The sequence below is a fragment of the Triticum aestivum genome, chromosome 7D (genome assembly GCF_018294505.1).
Source record: "Triticum aestivum cultivar Chinese Spring chromosome 7D, IWGSC CS RefSeq v2.1, whole genome shotgun sequence".
Taxonomy (NCBI): Eukaryota; Viridiplantae; Streptophyta; class Magnoliopsida; order Poales; family Poaceae; genus Triticum; species Triticum aestivum.
This window is the reverse complement of record NC_057814.1, coordinates 522,002,330-522,021,545: the sequence shown is the minus strand read 5'-3', so window position 1 is coordinate 522,021,545 and position 19,216 is coordinate 522,002,330.

The window sequence follows — 19,216 nt, the reverse complement described above, 5'->3', positions numbered from 1 at the left end:
GTCAGTTCAAAGGCAGGAGGAGTAAGGACTTTCAACAGCGGCTTGAACTGGTGTGCTCATGCCCTTCATCTTGCTGGTGTGGCAATCCTTGAAGATTTGCACTGCATTCGGTTCAGGTTATTTTTGGTCCGCACGGGCTTTCCTCTGTATTTGGAACAAGTCAATATAGATACGATAATATGGCACAGAAAAAAGAAGGAAGTAGCAGCTATGTACAAGAGCCTCGTAGTGTGCAATATCGCTACGAGATCCTGTTGTCTGTTGGAATTTCACTTTAGAATGGTTGGTCTTGTTCTTCAAACAGTTAGCCTAGAAGAAGATACACTTGTAAGGCACATACATAAATACAAGTTCAATATGTGGTCTGATAAAATACATATACCCTACCTGATACTTTGGATCAGACCAGTGTTTAACAAGGGCTGTCCATTATTCATCTGTAATATATTCCACTTGAGATGTTTGGGCGATTTCATTGTTAGCCTTGCCTTCAAAGTGAGATTTTCTAAGGTGGTACCGATACTATCCTAGAGTAGACTGAAAAACATGAGTGCATGCTTGTTTAGTTGCATCATCTTTCGGATCCAACTTGAACCTAATCTGCTGAAAAAAGAATGTGAGACTTATTAGGAGGAAGCTAGAAAGTATGGGACAGAGCAAGACAATATTACTAATTGCGATGAATAACATTACTTACCGATAAATGGTCAAGGAAGGTGTTAAACTAGGTATTGTCTTTCTCATTCCTGTACCGGATCCACGTTGGGAGGATACGTGCATGACACCTAACGGTAACAACTGCCTCTGATACTAACTTGGCTAACTCTGTAGCATCACGTGGCCTTTTTAAACCGGCCTCAAAATGGATCTCCATTCTTCCTCCTTTAGATTTTTTAATCTGTCAAGCATTATCCCTGATGTCTATTTCCACTTGCGCCGTGGTGTTAGTTCAACAACAAATATGGAAAGTGTTAGTGCACATCAAACAGTGAGAGTGCATATAAATGAGCATGCAACTGCAACTTCACCCGGTCAGGTACCGTCTTGGTGTTGATGCTCATGAGGTTCATCTAATCTTGCCAAGTCCTGTTGTGTCAGCAGTGCTTCGGAAGTAGTGTTAGGTGTGAAGGCAGCTTGGGAACTGGCCAGTTCCAGAGCAAACTAACGAGCAACTGGTTGAGATGCTGGTACAATTGAAGCGGATGTTGCAGCTGGTGGAGCAGGTGATACTGTGTTTGCAGATTTAGTCGGTGGACTTGGACCTCCTACTGCACTATAAGTACCAGCAGAATCTCGAGGGCAGATCCTTTTCCATTTCACCCGACGAGTAACACCATTCCCTACTATATTCGTTTCCTTGCTCTTTTTTGACTTTGCCATGTCAAGTCGTACCCACAACACAAAAGAACAAAATCGCTCTTCAGAACTTATTGATGCATGATAAAGACAAGCAACACTTTGATGTAAGACAACCGTATGAGGATGGAATATGTAAGAAAAACAGGACGGCGTGACATATTCACAGCTACGATGTGTAAATTAAGCAGAAGGATTTTCAAGAAAATAGAAGTAATGCAAGCTAGACACCATATGAAAGATGCAACCAATATCACTCTGCCAAGTTAAAAGTGTCTTGTCATAAGTGGCAATTCGAAAAATTAGAAGCAGTACAACGTAGAAATCAATGCAAGATGCAACCACTATCGAACTGCCATGTTAAAAGCATCCAATCATGAGTGACTGATGCGGGATACACAACAGCAGTACTTTGTTGTAAGAACATGGTATGATAGATAGATGCAGTGTATTCTAGACACAGAAAGGCATGTCATATGAACATGTATAACGTATAAACTCAGCAGGTGCAATTTAATCAAAATAGAAGAAATACAAGCTAGACAACATGTGCAACATGAAACCAATTATCACACTGTCAACTTAGAGCAAGCACGTGCGATGGTGGAGTACGGGAGATGAACTCATCATGTAGACTTGGGACTTCAACTTCATTAGCAGTAGTAGTGGCAAATCTAGAGAGTCTCTGTTTGCATCGGTGCGGGGGACCACCAAAATCCCCTAACTTACTCTTTTCCTTCCTATTTTGTAATATTGCCTTATGAAGTCAAAACCACGAGAAGATGAATAAAATTAGCTCTGCATAACTGGTTGATGCATCATATAGACGAACACTACTTTGATGTAAGGCAAGCGCAGGATAGGAGGATGGAATATATACAAAAAAAGACAACATTGCATATTCACACGTACGATAGGAGGATGGAATATGTATGAAAAACAGTAAGCAGAAGGCATTTCAACAAAATTAGAAGAAATGAAAGCTAGGCACCATATGAACATGCAACCAATATCACTCTATCAGGTAAAAAGTGTCTCGTCATAAGTGCCATTTCAAGAAATTAGAATCAGTACAAGCTAAAAGACAATGCAAGATGCAACCTACATCGCACTCCCAAGTTAAATGTGTCTTATGGGTAAGTGATCGTTGCAGGTATAAGTTGTAAGCTACGCAGATGCAATTCAACATAATCTGAAGCAATACAAACTAGACATCATATGGAACACGCAACCACATATAACAGTTCCAAGTTAGAGCAAGCACATGTGATGGTGGAGTAGGGGAGATGTGCTCATCATCTACACGTATGTTCTAGAAACAGGAACACGTGTCATATTCACAGGCATTATGTGTAAAGTAAGCAGATGCAATTCAACAAAGTTAGAAGCAATACAAGCTAGACATCATACGCAACATGCAACCACATATAATAGTGCCAAGTTAGAGCAAGCACCTGTGATGGTGGAGTAGGGGAGATGTGCTCATCATCTACACAGCTACATTGACTGTCCAGCCTTGTGTTATCTTGCGAATCTTGTTGGGAGGATGGCAGAGTAGAATCTTTAGAGACCCTCTATTTGAGTTGCTCCGAAGGACCACCATCATCCAATGCCTTACCAATTTCCTTCCACTTTATTGATTTTGCATTGTGCGGTCAAACCAACAAGAAAAAGGAATAAAATTCGCTCTTCAGAACTCATTCATGCATGATACTGACGAACACTACTCTGATGAAAGGCAAAGTCATGATACGAGGATGGAATATGTACGAAAAACTAGACGGCTTGACATATTCACACCTATGATGTGGTAACTAAGCAGAAGGCACTGCAACAAATTAGAAGCACTACAAGCTAGACACCATATGGAAGGTGCAATCAATATCACTCTCCCAAGTTAAAATTTTCTCGTCATAGGTGGCGCTCATCAAACTAGAAGCACTACATGCTAGAAATCATATTCAACACGCAAACCAATATCACACTGCCAACTTAAAGGTGTCCCATCATAAGTGACTGATGTAGGATACACAAGAAGAGTAGTTTCATGTAAGAACATGGTGTGATAGACATATATAGTATGTACCAAAAACAGGAAAGCGTGTCATATTCACACGTATCATGTGTAAGCTAAGCAGATGCAGTTTACACCAATTAGGAGCAATACAAGCTAGACAACACATGCAATATAAAACCAGATATCACACTGCCAAGTTAGAGCTAGCACCTTAGATGGTGGAGTAGGGGAGCGGAGACTTGGAACTTGTAATGCACTAGCAGTACAAGGAGAATCCGTACAGATGCTCCGTTTATGTTGCTGCAGAGGACCACCATCATCGCCTTCCTTACTCTTTTCCTTCCTCTTTTTTGATTTTTTCTTGTCAAGTCAAACCCACAAGAAAAAGGAATAAAATTTGCTCATTAGAACTCATTGATGCATGATACTGACGAACACTACTTTCATGTAAGGCAGCCGCATGATAGGAGGATGGAATATGTATGAAAAATAGGACGGCATGACATATTGACATGTATGATGTATAAAGTGTAAACTAAGCACAAGGTGTTTGAACTAGTTAGAAGCAATGCAAGCTAGAAACCATATGAAAGATGAAACCAATATCACTCTACCAAATTAAAAGGGTGGCCTAACAAATGTATTTGACCAAATTAGAAGCAATACATGGCAACATGCTAGAAATAATATGCAATATGCAACGAATAAAGGTGTCTCATTGTAAGTGATTGATGCCGGATACAGAAGAGAGGTAGTTTCATGTAAGAACATGGTTAACACATAGATGTAGTGTGTACCAAAAATAGGAAGGCATGTCATATTCACAGGTATAATGTGTAAACTAAGAAGATGCAATTTACCCTAATTAGGAGCATTATAAGCTAGACACTGTATGCAACATGCAACCACATATCACACTGCGAAGTTAGAGTAAGCACCTGCGATGGTGGTGTAGGGGAAGTGCGGTCTTCAAGTACAGAGCTACGTTCAATATCTTCATTTAGGCTTCTGTTTCTTGAGAATCATGTGGAGAGGATGAAACCGCACTCTTTATAAGAGTAGCGCATCTCATACTAACCAACGGGCGTTACTGTCTCAACATAAGCAATAGATGCGGGATACACAAGAACAGTAGTTTGATGTAAGAACATTGTGTGATAGGCAGATGTAGTATGTACCAAAAACAGGAAGGTGTGTCATATTCACATGTATAATGTGTAAGCTAAGGAGATGCAATTTAGCAAATTAGGAGCAATACAAGCTAGGCACCATATGCAACATGCAACCAGATATCACACTGCCATGTTAGAGAAAGCACATGGGTTGTGGAGTAGGGGAGATGAGATTTGGAACTTGCACTGCAGTAGGAGTAGCAGGAGAATCTGGAGAGATCATCTATTTTGGTTGCTCTAGAGGACCACCATCATTCCGTGCCTTCGTCCTTTTAGATTTTGCCTTGTCAATTAAACACACAAGAAAAAGGAATGGAATTCGCACTTCCAAATTCGTTGATGCATGATACTGACGAACACAACTTTTATGTATGGCAACCACATTGTAGGAGGATGGAATATGTACGAAAAACGCTAAGCAGAAGGCATTTCAACAAATTGGAAGCAATGCAATCTAGACACCATATGAAAGATCCAACCAAAATCACTCTACCAAGTTAGATGTGTCTCATTATAAGTGGCACTTCAACAAATTAGAGGCAATACATGTTTGAAATGATATGCAAGATGCAACCAATATTACACTGTCAACTTGAAGGTGTCCCGTCAGAAGTGATTGATGAGGGATACACAAGAAAAGTAGTTTGATGTAAGAACATGGTTAATAGAAATACGTAGTATGTAGCAAAAACAGGAAGGCATGTCATATTCACAGGTATAATATGTTAACTAAGCAGATGCAATTTACCCTAATTAGAAGCATTACAAGGTAGACACCATATGCAACATGCAACCACGTATCACACTGCCAAGTAAGAGCAAGCACCGGCGATGGTCGTGTGGGGGAGTTGCGGTCATCAGCTAGAGAGCTATGTTGACTATCTTCATTTAGCCTTGCTGTTTCTTGAGAATCATGTGGGGAGGATGACACTGCACTCTTTAAACGAGTAGCGCCACTCACAGTAACCCACTGGGGTGACTGTCTCATCATAAGTGATTGATGAGGGATACAAAAGAGCATTAGTTTGATGTACGAACAAGGCTAATAGAAATATGTAGTATGTATCAAAAACAAGAAGGCATGTCATTATCAAAGGTATAATGTGTAAAGTAAGCAGATGCAATTTAACCAAATTGGAAGCAATACAAGCTAGACACCAAATGCAACATGCAACCACATTTGACAGCGCGAAGTTAAAGCAAGAACCTGGGATGGTTGTGTGTGGCAATTGATATCATCAACTGCAGAGCTACGTAACTGTCTCCATCTGCTGACACTGCACCCTTTAGAGCGCTTATCTTCGAATTACACTAGAGCGACTTCTGTCTTTTCTTTTTTGTATTCATCAACACTGCGTCAGAGTCTGAAATACCCATGCATAAAAAAACAATAGTGTGAGTATGGGTGAAGTGTGTGCACAAGTAGTACAGTGTAAAGGTAGCAGACAGCAGGTTGGTGAGAAATAAATGACGGGAGACATATGATAGCTCTACAACATGCATGGCACACAAAATTACTAGATTCTAGTATTTTAAAATATGAGCACAGGGATGGCTGGTGTCGGTGCAAGTACCCTGGATCTGTTGCCCAGACTATGCACATGCACGGGAACAAGATTGAAGCACCAACCCAAGTCAGTGATTGAAGGACCAAGAGATTTGAAGAACCAACATGCAGTTCAGAGAGACCAAGATCCCGCCAGAAGAGCAAGATATCGGCAAGAGAAGAGCCTCCCTTGCCGGGCAGGCGAGCCCGGCAAGGGGCGAGGCCACCGCTAGAAGTTGGCAACCAAGGCACCCCGGCAAGGTCTGCCGGGGCTCGCGGGGGCAGAACCACCCCACCAAGCACTCAAGCACGACCCACGTCGTCAATCAGTGCAGTGTCAAGCCACAAGATGATTAAGTGGCAGCCATTCGCCACATGGCAGCCATTTCCTATAGAAGAAATCCACAGATGACACCCGTCCTACGACGTGTCAAGAGAACAGGCGCGGAGCTGGCAAGATAGCCCGGCAAGTCTTGCCGGGCGACCAGTGATGTTATGACACTAAGCGGTGCAATTAATGCACCATGTCAGCCCGTAGAGTTAGGTATGGTAGCATTGTTTGCTATCATAGCAGTGGATAATGACTACTTTGCCATTGTGGTGACCCCTTAATCTATAAAAGGAGGCCCATTGCACCCGTAGGAAGGGTTGGAAAGTTGATGAACCCACACCACCATACGCGCGTAGTCACTACGGCCCTACGACGACCCCTGCCGGGCAAGTGTACTGCGTAGCACCACCCCCATTCCATCATCAATCCACTGAAGCAGGAGTAGGGTCTTACGCCTCGCGGTGGCCCGAAGCTGGGTAAATTGCTTGTGTGATATCTGTCGTGCTGTCATGCACTGGTCTACTCTTTGTGCAACGCGACGTCCCCCTGCCGAACCAGCAAGGGGCCTCCTAGTCCCATAGGTGGCCGCGGATATCCCGCGACAGCTTTGGCGCGCCAGGTAGGGGGCTCGCTTGTGCGAACCTGAAAGTGTGCGCGGCGCGTCGTCTTCATCGCTATCCTCATCTTCGACGACGCCATCAACCATGGCGCCCAAGAAGAAGAAGTCCGGCCCTTCGGCCCATCCGTCCACCTCGAAGGCTCCGCACCTGCGGCCTCCAGTGCCTCAGGGGATGCGTGGGCGGGCGAGGACGTGAATGCCGTTGCGGGCATGATTGGAGCAGGTGGCGCCATCACCACTCCCCCCGCGGCCGACACGGGGGCCGGAGACGCTAGAGGAGAACATCATCAACAACGCCTTGGCGGTCACGCTCCACAAGGTGCGGGCGAGGGGATCACTCCGTCTGCACCCTCTCCTCCCACTGATGGGCACAGCCATAGCAACGACGCTCGGTCCGGGGTGAGCCATCGTCCTCCAGCCGCTGCCATCGCGGGAGCGACCGTGGCCCATGTGCCTCCTCCCGGACGAGCCGACCAGGCCACTGCGCTCGACGGAGCTGCTGAACCTCGAGCGCCACCGCCGTGCGACCCCGTTGCCCAGGTGGTCGTCCCATAGCTGCGTGGGCGCGGCACCACCGCTGTCGCTGCTCCTGGCACTATCAGGAGCCAGGCGATGGTGCGATCGACGTCATCAACTTCTATGCCAAGCACAGCCACGGAAGCTATGGCGCGAGCTCAGTTGCTACTAAAGTTCCCGCGAGTGGCCGATCAGATGGATGAATGGTGTGCCACCATCCAGAGCCTGCTCGGTTCCGTCGAAGCTGGGGCCCCACGATGAGCTGGCCCGCCATGTCTCCCCAAGCGATAGCACCCGCCCGTACTGTGGGCCGAACGGAGGGGGCTGTCCCCACGGTGCAGTCCCCACCACGGCAGCCGAAGCGGGCACAGCTGAATCAAGACCCCGATGATATCTCGATGGCCTCTTCTGACCCTCGCACGCATCCAGGCCAACGTTGAGCCATGGAGGATAGGCGGCGGGGAGACGCGCGCGTCGCCATAGATCGACGCCACGACGTCCTCCGCCAGACCGACGGGTGCGGCGGCCTCAACGTCGACGATCCTGCGATTGGTGTTGGCGGGTGCCTACCTTCCGAGGCCAGCTACCCTGCCTTTACACGAGAGATGCGGCAAGTCTGTTGGCCGTCCGTTCGCACGTTCAAGCCAGAGATACCTGAGAAGTACGACGGGAGGCTGAACCCGGCAGAGTTCGTGAGCATCTACACCATCGCTGTTCAAGCTGCTGGGGGGAGAGATGAGAAGGTGTTCGCCAACTACTTCCCTTTGGCCCTCAAGTCCAATGTGAGGTCTTCACTGATGCACCTGCCGGAGAACTCCATTTCATCATGGGCAGACCTGTGCCACGAGTTCATCGGCGCTTTCACCGGTGGCCACCAAGAGCCCGGCAGGCCCAGCGACCTGCAACTTCTCCAGCAAAATGAAGGAGAAACTCTCCGTAAGTATTTACAAAGATTCAGTAAAGTTCATAGGAATATTCCAAATATCCATCCGGCAGCCGTTATAGCAGCCTGCTAGTCCAATGTGCGCAACCGTCGCATTTGTTCCAAGATGAATGTGTTGTTGCCTAAGACTGTGAAGGAGCTATACACACTGGTGGATAAGTGTGCTCGGATGGAGGAAGGAAGGAAATTGCCCGGAAAGGAGGATTGCATCAATGTTGATTCAGAGGATGGAGATGAGTCAACCAGTCAGAGAAAGGGCAAGAAGCGCAGCAAGAAGCCAGGAGATAAGGCAGTAATGACTGTAGAAGGTTCGGGCACACTTAGTACCGACAAGATGGCCAAGGCTGAGGGCCCCGGCAAGGAAGTTGCCACTTGCATGGCCTGCCGGCAAGCCGCTGCTGCTGCGAAAGCTGGGAAAGGCGATGGCCCGTATTGCAAGATCCACCGGACCAAGGGTCATGACCTTCAGGAGTGCTACCAGGTTGAGCAGCTTGTCAAAAAACAGAGAGCAGAATATGATAAGCGTGACAAAGAAAAAGATCAGAATGCCGCTGGCAGAAAGGGACGAGGCGGTGAAGAAAATCCCCCCGGCAAACCCTTTCGGAACCAAGGAAAACCCGCCAGGGGTCAAGAAAAGGAAGTATGTGATGATGTGAGTGATGAAGGGAATGAAGAGGAAACCAGTGAGCAGGAATTTTAGAAGGCCACTAACACCCTATGCATTGATGGGGGTGCATCTTTGCATGCCTCCCACCGCCAGCTCAAGCGATGGGCACAAGAGATCAATGCTGTGGAGCCAGCTCCAGAGGCCCGGAAACAGCTCAAATGGTCCTGCACGCCAATCATCTTTGACGAGGAGGATCATCCTGACCGCACCATCGCGGTAGGATGTTTGCCGTTGTTGGTCTCCCCGACAATTCGCAACCTCAAGGTCACCAAGTTGTTAGTGGATGGCGGGGCCGGGTTGAATCTGATTTCTCCAGCAAGCTTCAGATAGGAGAAGAAAAGCTAGAGGTTACCGGCACGTTTCAAGGAGTTAACCCCGGCAGGAGCCATCCTAAAGGGAAGATTACGTTGCCGGTGACGTTTGGGGGAGAACTGAACTACCGGACAGAGAAGATTGCGTTTGATGTGGTTGATCTCCCCTGCCGTACAATGGGATTCTTGGACGCCCGGCCCTGGCAAAGTTCATGGCAGCATCCCACTATGCTTATAACACTTTGAAGATGCCAGGGCTACTGGGAGTCATCACTATCCCATCATATGAGAAGGATGCAATTATCTGCGTGGACAAGATGTACCGGGATGCAGTCGCTGCAGAGCCTACAGCAGTAACAGCTCCCGCCAAGAAAAGCAAAGGAAAGAAGAGCGATTGTAGGACCTCTGGTAAGGAGTCCGGGAAGCATGCCCCCTCCGAGTGCACGACACCCGTTGACGATGTGCCGGAGTGTTCCAACAGCAAGAGATCCAAGGTTGTTGCATCCTAAGTGAAGAAGGTCCCGGCAGGGCCGGCTGGCGTTGACGGTACTTTCACCATTAGCGCCACCCTTGATGACAAATAGGAAAGTGCGCCCGTTGCCTTCCTACGGGCGAATATCGATGTCTTTGCCTGGCAACCATCTGATATCCCCGGTGTTCCCAGAGAGGTAATCGAGCACCACCTTGGTGTCTGCCCACACGCCCTACCTGTCAAGTAGAAATTTCGGAAGCAGGCCTTGGAAAGGCAGCTGTTCATTGCCGAGGAAATCAAGAAGCTGGAGGCAGAGCTAGTTTAGTCAGAGGAGTGCTGCATCCTACATGGTTAGCAAATCCAGTGGTAGTCCAGAAGGCAAATGGGAAATGGAGGCTTTGCATTGATTTTACAGATCTCAACAAGGCTTGCCCGAAGGACCCATTTCCCTTGCTGCGTATCGACCAGATAGTGAATTCCACTTTAGGATGTGATTTGCTCTCTTTTCTGGACGCGTATTCCGGATATCACCAGATCTTCATGTCCAAAGAAGATGAAGAGAAGATATCGTTCATCACTCCATGTGGCACGTACTGCTTTGTCCACATGCCATTCGGACTAAAGAGTGCCGGGTCCACTTTTGCAAGGGCACTTCAGGTTGGTTTTGAGCCATAGTTGCATAGAAACATAGAAGCCTATATGGATAATATCATGGTCAAAACCAAGGATAAGACCACTCTTATCCAGGATTTGGAGGAGACATTTGCTAATATGCCCAAGATCAACTTGAAGCTTAATCCGGAGAAGTGTGTGTTTGGTGTCCCCTCTGGCAAGCTGCCTGGTTTCTTCATATCCCATCGGGGGATCGAAGCTAACCCCGACAAGATCAAAGCGATCGAGCATATCCAAGCACCAAGTATAGTTAAGGATGTGAGGCGTTTGATAGGATGCGTTGGCGCCGTAAGTAGATTCATTTCCAAGTCTACCGAGCATGCCCTGCCGTTCTTTAAAATTTTGAAAAAGGCTGGACCTATGAAGTGGACCCCGGAAGCAGATGCAGCTCTGTAGGAATGGAAGGCCTACCTATCGTCTGTGCCTACCTTGGTTGCACCCAAACCCCAAGAGCTGTTGTTGCTATACTTGGCGGCAACCAACCAAGTGGTCAGTGCAGCCCTGGTAGCACAGCGAGAAGTAGATGAGGCAAAAAGTGGGAAGATAACGGCAGAGTCAGAAAAGGATCAGAGGAGCAGTGAGCACTGTCGGTGTCAAAACCGGCGGACCTCGGGTAGGGGGTCCCGAACTGTGCGTCTAGGATCGATGGTAACAGGAGACGGGGGACACAATGTTTACCCAGGTTCGGGCTCTCTCTATGGAGGTAATACGCTACTTCCTGCTTGATTGATCTTGATGAATATGAGTATTACAAGAGTTGATCTACCACGAGATCGTAATGGTTAAACCCTAGAAGTCTATCTTGTATGACTATGGTCATGAGTCTTTGCCGATTCGTACTAAGCCCTCCGATTTATATAGACACCAGGGGGATCTAGGGTTACATAAGGTCGGTTACAGAGAAAGGAAATATTCATATTTAATCGCAAAGCTTGCCTTCCACGCCAAGGAGAGTCCCATCCGGACACGTTGAGAGTCTTCGGTCTTCATATCCTCACAGCCCATCAGTCTGGCCCATGGCTAACAGGCCAGACGCTCGAGGACCCATTAGTCCAGGACTCCCTCAGTAGAGAGTATAATATTTCACGAGTCCAATCTGCTGACAACTTTTAGCAACATGACATCATGCTGGCCCGGTCTTTATTTCGAATCGTTTCTTGTCCTGCCGTTCCACATTTCGAGGCATGGCCTCTATTGGCACATCTTGTCAAAGCAGAGATCCTGTCCCCTTATTGCGGGATTCTTATCAACACGGTCGTGGGTAATCCAACCGTCTCTTTGGTACGATTCCTGGGAAATAGGCATGTTTTAAGGCCCGAGAGGAGGCGTTTCAATATTCACTACCTTTATAGAGGGGTACAGACCCGCCCTTCTCCTCTGCGCTTGCTCCTTCTTCAGCTTTCCCCACCTCGAGCTCTAACACCCGGGTTTCAATCACCACGAACCTCGATCATGTCTGGCTCCAGCCTTCAAGGCCGGTGGGTGGCTTCTTCTCTTACAGAGGAAGACATCGCGAAACTCCGAGCAGCAAGATATCTGACCACGGAAATCCTCCACCAGCTCCCTGCTGAAGGGCAGGTTATTCCTACCCCTAGATCCAGCGAGAGGGTCGTGTTTATATCCCACTTCCTCCAAGGTTTAGGGTTTGCCCTCAATCCCTTTGTTCATGGGCTCATGTTCTATTACGGGCTAGATTTTCACGATCTGGCCCCGAACTCCTTCCTTCTCATATCGGCATTTATCGTCACGTGCCAAACTTTCCTCCGAATCCCTCCACACTTTGGCTTATGGCTGAAGACCTTCAATGTGAAGCCGTCGGTGATCGAGGGGAGATAGGTGGAGTGTGGTGGTGCCACCATGAGCAAGCTTACTAACGCTCTAAAAGGATCCTTTACAGAATCTTCAAATTTATGGCAGCAGGAGTGGTTCTATATCACCGAGCCTCGTGGTTGCAAGTGGGCCGCTGCTCCAGCGTTTTGATCTAGCCCTCCGACTCAGCTCGTGTCGTGGATCAATAAGGGGCTAGACTGGGGATCAATTGATGAAGTGCAAACTCTGTAGAGCCGCATCCGAAGCCTCCTCGGGAAGGACATCGATCTTATCAATGTGGTTCAAGTAATGCTAGTTCGTCGGACTCTACCGTGCCAACGACGGCCTCTCCGCCAGTGGGAGTTTAATCCGGAAGGAGCGCGAACCCTCCAACACTTCTTTGGCACTACGCACAAAGGGATGTGGAAATTGTTTTTCGGGAAACGAAAACAATGGCCGGATACCATCGAGGAGATCGGTCTCGATTGCAACCATCCGGATACCCCGGTAAGCGCTTAACTCCTGAACACTTTGAGTATGCTGTAATACGTTACTAAGCATACTGCCTATTCCCAGGGCTGGATAAAGAAAGCGGAGCGAATCAGGTGTTCGGCCCCCCTCCCCGACTCAGCGGATTCCCTACTAACAAGGATGCTGGACTCGGCACCATTCCAGATGCCTGTGGAGGAGGACAAGGCGAAAAGTGGAAAGGAAAAAGGCGGCTTCTACCCCGAAGGTATATCAGGCACTGCGTCCGGGGGAATCAAAATTCCATCGTGCGAAGACAAAAGTGAACGAGAAGTCAAGGTACCTTCCCCCAAGAGTAAGAAAAGGGGCGCCTCCGAAGATTGGGAGGAAAAGGCCCCCAATTGAGGCAAGATGCCATCGTCAGGCGGCTCAGGCTTGGAAGACGACGTTGTCGCACAGTTCCATAGTGAGGATAAGCCTCTGGCCAAATCATAAGTTGAACAAGGGAGTTCTTAAACATATCTCGCTCCTTTCCCGCCACCAAGGTAACATTGGGAATATATATTTTGCAGTCAAGCACACCGTCCTCTTCAACAATCCTCCTCCTCGGGGGACCTTCTTCCGGAGATGATGAAGAGCGAAACACCTCCACCAATTTCCTCGCCCAGTAAGGCGGCCGACTGTGAAGTGTCATCCCGGAGGGTCTCTCCCGATCAGCAAGCAGTGCGGGGGATGAAGAAGACATCACCCGGAGGTGATACCCCAGTCTCCCAGGGTTCGGGGGCCAACAATGAAGGCCCCGGACTATCCGGTTTATAGCCGGAGATGATTGTAGGGATGAGCAAACGGGTTCCTTCAACGGGAGGCCGTGCTCCAACGGCGGCTTCCGAAGATCCGGAAGCGTCGATATATTGATGAACATGCTGCGACAAGCGTCTTTCTCAGAGGAACATCATACCTTGATGGGTACGGTTGTTGAGAGGGTTCGGTCCGTGAAGAGCGGATTGCATGAAGCCTTCACGAGCCTGCTAAGAGGCTTCGAGGTTTGTGATGTAATATTTTCAACTGTGTTTTATTTGCAAAATGCACCTGTATATAAGTAGTAGCCCCTGAGACTCGGATTGGCTTCCCAAGGGAGGCGATCAGAGGATCAAAAAGAAATATGCTCAGGGAATGACGTGACTGAATTGGAACACAGGCAATTTCCCCCTCAGTGACCGCCCAGACTACAGAAGTCGCCTAGGTTTAGCGGAAGCTTGATGTGGCGAGTGAGGACATCACGCTTATCCACAAGCGTCTTGACGAGTCGCAAGGTATGTATTTGGGGCAGTCATTATATGCACTTGCTTATAATATAAGAGGGACGTGAAGGATGTATGCTAAAATATGCATAACTGCAGATGGTGCTGCCGCGGTTGAGATTCTTCTGGCGGAGCTATTCCGAGTCAAGGAGTAGGCCCAGTTTAGTAATGCGGTTGCCAAAAAGGCATCGGCCGAATCAAAGGCCGAACAGGCTGCTTGGCGTTAGGACGAGGAGAAAATATCCAAGATGACGCGTGAGCTCGAAGGTGCCGCTAGCCGCTGCGAATTCCTCGAGAAGGATAATAAAGCAAAAGCGGCTGATCTTGATAAGGCCTTACGAGAGGCAAAAGAAGTGCGGTCCGAGTCTAGAGCGGCTCGGGAGGAGATCCGGCAAGCTACGAAGATCGCGGCTGGTAAGCCCTTTTTATTGCAAACTAAGTTCGGCGATCCAAATTATACCCCGCTTAACCAAGTGTGGAGTTCTCCAGACGCGTTATTGGACTTGCCGAAGAGTGCGGCCGATGCGGTGCAGTTTTACCAAGCGCAAGAAGGACATGCAATGGAGAAGCTTTTCTGGTCACAATTCGGTGCGTCAAAGCGCCCGCTATTGCTAAACGAACAGATGACCCAATGGGCCGGGCTTCACAGGCTGTCCGGTGCTGCCGTGAAGGACGTCGTGGTCCGGCTGTGGCCAACCGAGCCAGTTCTGTATAGTTATTTTGGTTTGGCGCATCGACTTGCTGACGCGGTGCCGTGTATCGATGCTGTGAAGCGATCAACGTGGATTGAAGGTACACGGATGGCCTTTGCCCGTGTCAACACATACTGGGCGAAGATGAAGGCCACCGATGTTGCAGCGAAGAGTCCACCCAAGGGCAAGGATCGTCACGCGCCAGAGCACTATTTCGAGGATGTCTTAGAGGGTGCCCGCTTAATAGAGGGTCAATGCTCGAAAGATGTAATTTTCGAGTCAATTGTATAAAAATTGTAAAAGACAATATTATAATAAGGCTAGTTTCTTTTTAGTTTCGCCTAAAAACTTTTTCCTCCTGTGCGGCCGTTTTTGTATAATCTGAAAGTTTTCCAATCGTCGGCTTCAGCCCCCTCGTAAAAAATACGGGGGTGTTCGGAAAAGCATTTGATCACTCTTGACCCAACGTCTTGGTCCATTAAGGAGGTGTCAATGCGGCGAACTAGGAAATCGGACTATAGGGCGTTAACACTTTCACTTAGCCAAAGGAGTTTTATGGTGGGTCCACGATATAGCCCCCGGTATGCACGCGGCTTATTCCAATATGGTGCGTTGCATATGAGACCTGAAGAAAAGGTCCTTCGTATAATTCGGAGGGAATCGGGACAGATCCCGATAAGTCATCGAGTGGTTGACCAGCTCTCGCCGCATCATGACAGTCAGTTTTCAGCTTTCTCTACTAAGGTGCTTAACAGATGAACCGGAAGCACAATCGCAGTAGTTCTCCCTTTACTACCTTAGCCGGTAGAGCGGAACGTAAGGTAGCAAGCACAGGAGCCGGGCAACCCAACTATTGACCCAAGACATGATTCGGAGCTGATGCATATAAGGCCAAACTCGCGACGCCGAGGTACGCTATAGACCTGTTCGGACTTTGTCGGCAACTCATTTGTTCTCATCCCGAGCCCCTGGCAAGTTATGCCGAGGTGTGAAAACATCCAAAGGAGCAAAATTCAGTTCTTTAGAAAAAGGCGAATGCTGAATACCGATTATGTTCACTGGGACCTGAGTGATATGCCAATCGTTATGTTACAGATAAAAACACCATGACCCCGGCTATTTGACATGCCAGGGGTCGAAGGCTGAGGAAAAAGGGCACCTTACAGGCTCGAAATATAGAGTGTGGTCTACAAAAAAGTTATTTTGGACCTCCTGTCGCAAGTCTGCATCGCCTGTCCTCGGTTAAGGGACTCCTTTTGACGGGAATGGCCCCTGGATAAATGTACGAACCCTGAACTCCGATAGAGTCCATGAGATAACCAACCTCTAAGTCACCTGTGGAGGGAACATAAGAAGGAAAAAGGTAGTGAGAAAAAATAGGAGGGGCTGTGAAAGTGCTTGCGAGTCCTTCCGTATTGTGCTTGCGCCGATGCCCAGGGTATTTGAAGTGCATAATTATGTATGCATAGTACCGAATTCGCAGGCATTTTAGGCGAACGGCGGAAGCCGAATTGCTAGTCCAATATGGACATTAATCGGTCATGTTGAACGGAGACCGGTGGCTTAATGGCCGATGAGGTGCGCGGTGTGATAGGGCCGCGGTGCAGTTCGGCTAAGTTAGCCGTGGCATGCTCTTCTGTACGGAGGGAGTTTTCCGTGCGTTCCTCTGTAGGGGTGTGTGTCACATATGCCATGTTCACTGTTTTTACTTCAGGGGGAAACTGCTTTTGACCCCTGGTATTTGTTTGGTGAGTTTCTTCGTTGTCGCTATCACCGGGCGGCCTCCTCCCCCTTGTGTCCGGCGTTGAGCTTGCCGGCCTGCTTGAAGACCCAACGGCTTCTGTTGGTATGATTGGCTAGTTTGTTGGGGTGGCCATGAATCTGGCAGGACCTATCCAGTACCTTGTCTAAAGCGGATGGTCCGTCCTACTTTGCCTTGAATGGCTTTTTCCGTTGACCGGGTTTGGGACCGCCGAATCCAGTGTTGATTGATGTGTCGTGCGTTTTTTAATTGTGTTTGTGCTTCCTGCGTCGCGGCTTGCCATTGCCGTCTCAGACTTCGGACGTGCCCGGATCACTGGCGCTGCTGCTTTTATGAGCCAGCCAGCTATCTTCGCCCGTGCAAAAGCTGGTCATCAGAACGGTAAGGGCTGACATGGATTTTGGTTTTTCTTGTCCGAGGTGGCGAGCGAGCCATTCGTCTCGGACGCTGTGTTTGAAGGCCGCTAGGGCTTCCGCGTCCGGATAGTCAATGATTTGGTTCTTTTTAACTAAGAATCTAGTCCAGAGCTTCCTGGCTGACTCTCCAGGCTGTTGGACAATGTGACTTAAGTCATCGGCATCTGGTGGCCGGACATATGTTCCTTGGAAGTTGTCGCAGAAGGCGTTTTCCAAGTCCTCCCAGTTGCCGATAGAGTTTTCCGGCAGACTGTTTAACCTGTACCGAGCTGGTCCTTTGAGTTTTAGTGGTAGGTATTTGATGGCATGGAGGTCATCTCTGCGGGTCATATGGATATGGAGAAGATATTCCTCGATCCACATCACGGGGTCAGTTGTTCCATCATATGATTAGATATTCACGGGTTTAAACCCTTCTGGGAATTCATGCTCCATAACTTCATCAGTGAAGCTGAGTGGGTGTGCGGCGCCTCTATATTGGGTCACGTCACGACGTAGCTCAGATAGAGTCCGTCTGCGGTTTTTGGCCCAGGCGCGACTAGGTTTGTCACGTCTTAATAGATAGCCATCGTCGAGTGTCAAAGCATGTCCTCTCGATTCGTAGATCGATCTGGTATGTCCTGCTCTACTGTCCAGGTCCTGCCGAAGGTCATATGTAGAACCCGAGCTATCTTATCTTTGTTTTTACGACGTGGTGGGGCGGGCTGCTGTTCGGCTTCGGTTGCCGTTTTATCTCGACCGCGTTGTGGTCGGTCGGCCACATTGTCCCGACCGCGTGGTATAAGTTCTATTGCCTCCTCATCGAACTGGGGTAGCAATCTGCGCTTCGGGTAACACTTGGTTGGGCGCTTGAGGCCGTATTCTTCGCCTGCTAGGATATCTGCCCATCTATCGTTGAGCAGGTCTTCGTTGGCTTGAAGCTGTTGCTGTCTCTTTTTCAGGCTCCTTGCAGTGGCTATTAGCCGGCGTTTAAAGCACTCCTGCTCGAGAGGTTCCTCAGGTACGATGAAATCCTCGTTGCCGAGGCTCTCCTCGTCCTCGGAGAGTGGCAGATAATGACTGTCCTCTGAGTCTTCGTGTGTGGCCTGTTCATCAGGGCTAACGTGCCCGTTTCTTTGTTCCTCCTCAACATGGCCTTCATTGTTTTCGGCATCGTCCGAAGTATTATTTTCTCCGGTGCCAGTATTGTTGTTTTCGGAACGACGTGACTTAGAGTAGTGGCGGGAGCGCCGGCATTTGGGCTGTGTCTCAGGGGGTTTATCCTCAACTGGATCTTCTTTGTCGTCGTCGTTAGTTTCTTTAGGTGTATCCACCATGTATACATCATGCAAAGAAGTGGCCGTCCAGCGTCCAGTAAATGGCGGGTTTTGGCCTTGCTCCTCATCGGCATCGTCATCCATACCGTCAATGTCCTTGGAGCCATAATCGAGCATGTCCGTTAAGTCCTCGACAATGGCTATGAAGTGGGTGGAGGGTGTGAGACAAAATTCTCCATCATCAGCCTCTAGTTCGGACCGGACATAATTTGGCTGTGAGTCCCTCGCTAAGGACAAATTCTTTAATGAGTTTACCACATCGCCGAAAGGAGAGTGTCGGAAGATGTCTGCGGCGCTGAATTCAAAGATCGATAACCGATCAAGCTCGGCGTCCGCGGACGCACAGGGTCTGGAACTTATAGCCGGAAACGAGTCCGGAGTTCCGGTGACACAGATATCACATGAGGCTAAGTCCGTGTGCGGCTCCCACGCCGCGGAATTTGTGGCCTCTGTGGCCCGGGTTGAGCTTCCCGTCCTCGGATGGCGCGATTTGCTCTGGATCTAAGGCCAGAGTAGTTACATGGGCTATCTCCTGGATGTGGTCCGATGACAGATTTAAGTCATGTTCATCGAGGTGACAGGGAGCGGCTGCCGCGGTCTCGAATCCGTCGAAGATCAAGTCTCCGCGGATGTCCGCGACGTGATTCAAGCTCCTGAATCTGACCTGATGGCCAGGGGCGTAGCTTTCGATCTGCTCCAGATGGCCAATGCGAGTTGGCCTGCAGTGCGAAGCCGACGAATACGAAGATCTGTCCGGGGAGGAAGACTTCTCCTTGGACAGCGTCATTATAGATGATCGAAGGGGCCATCAAACCTCTTGACGACGGCAC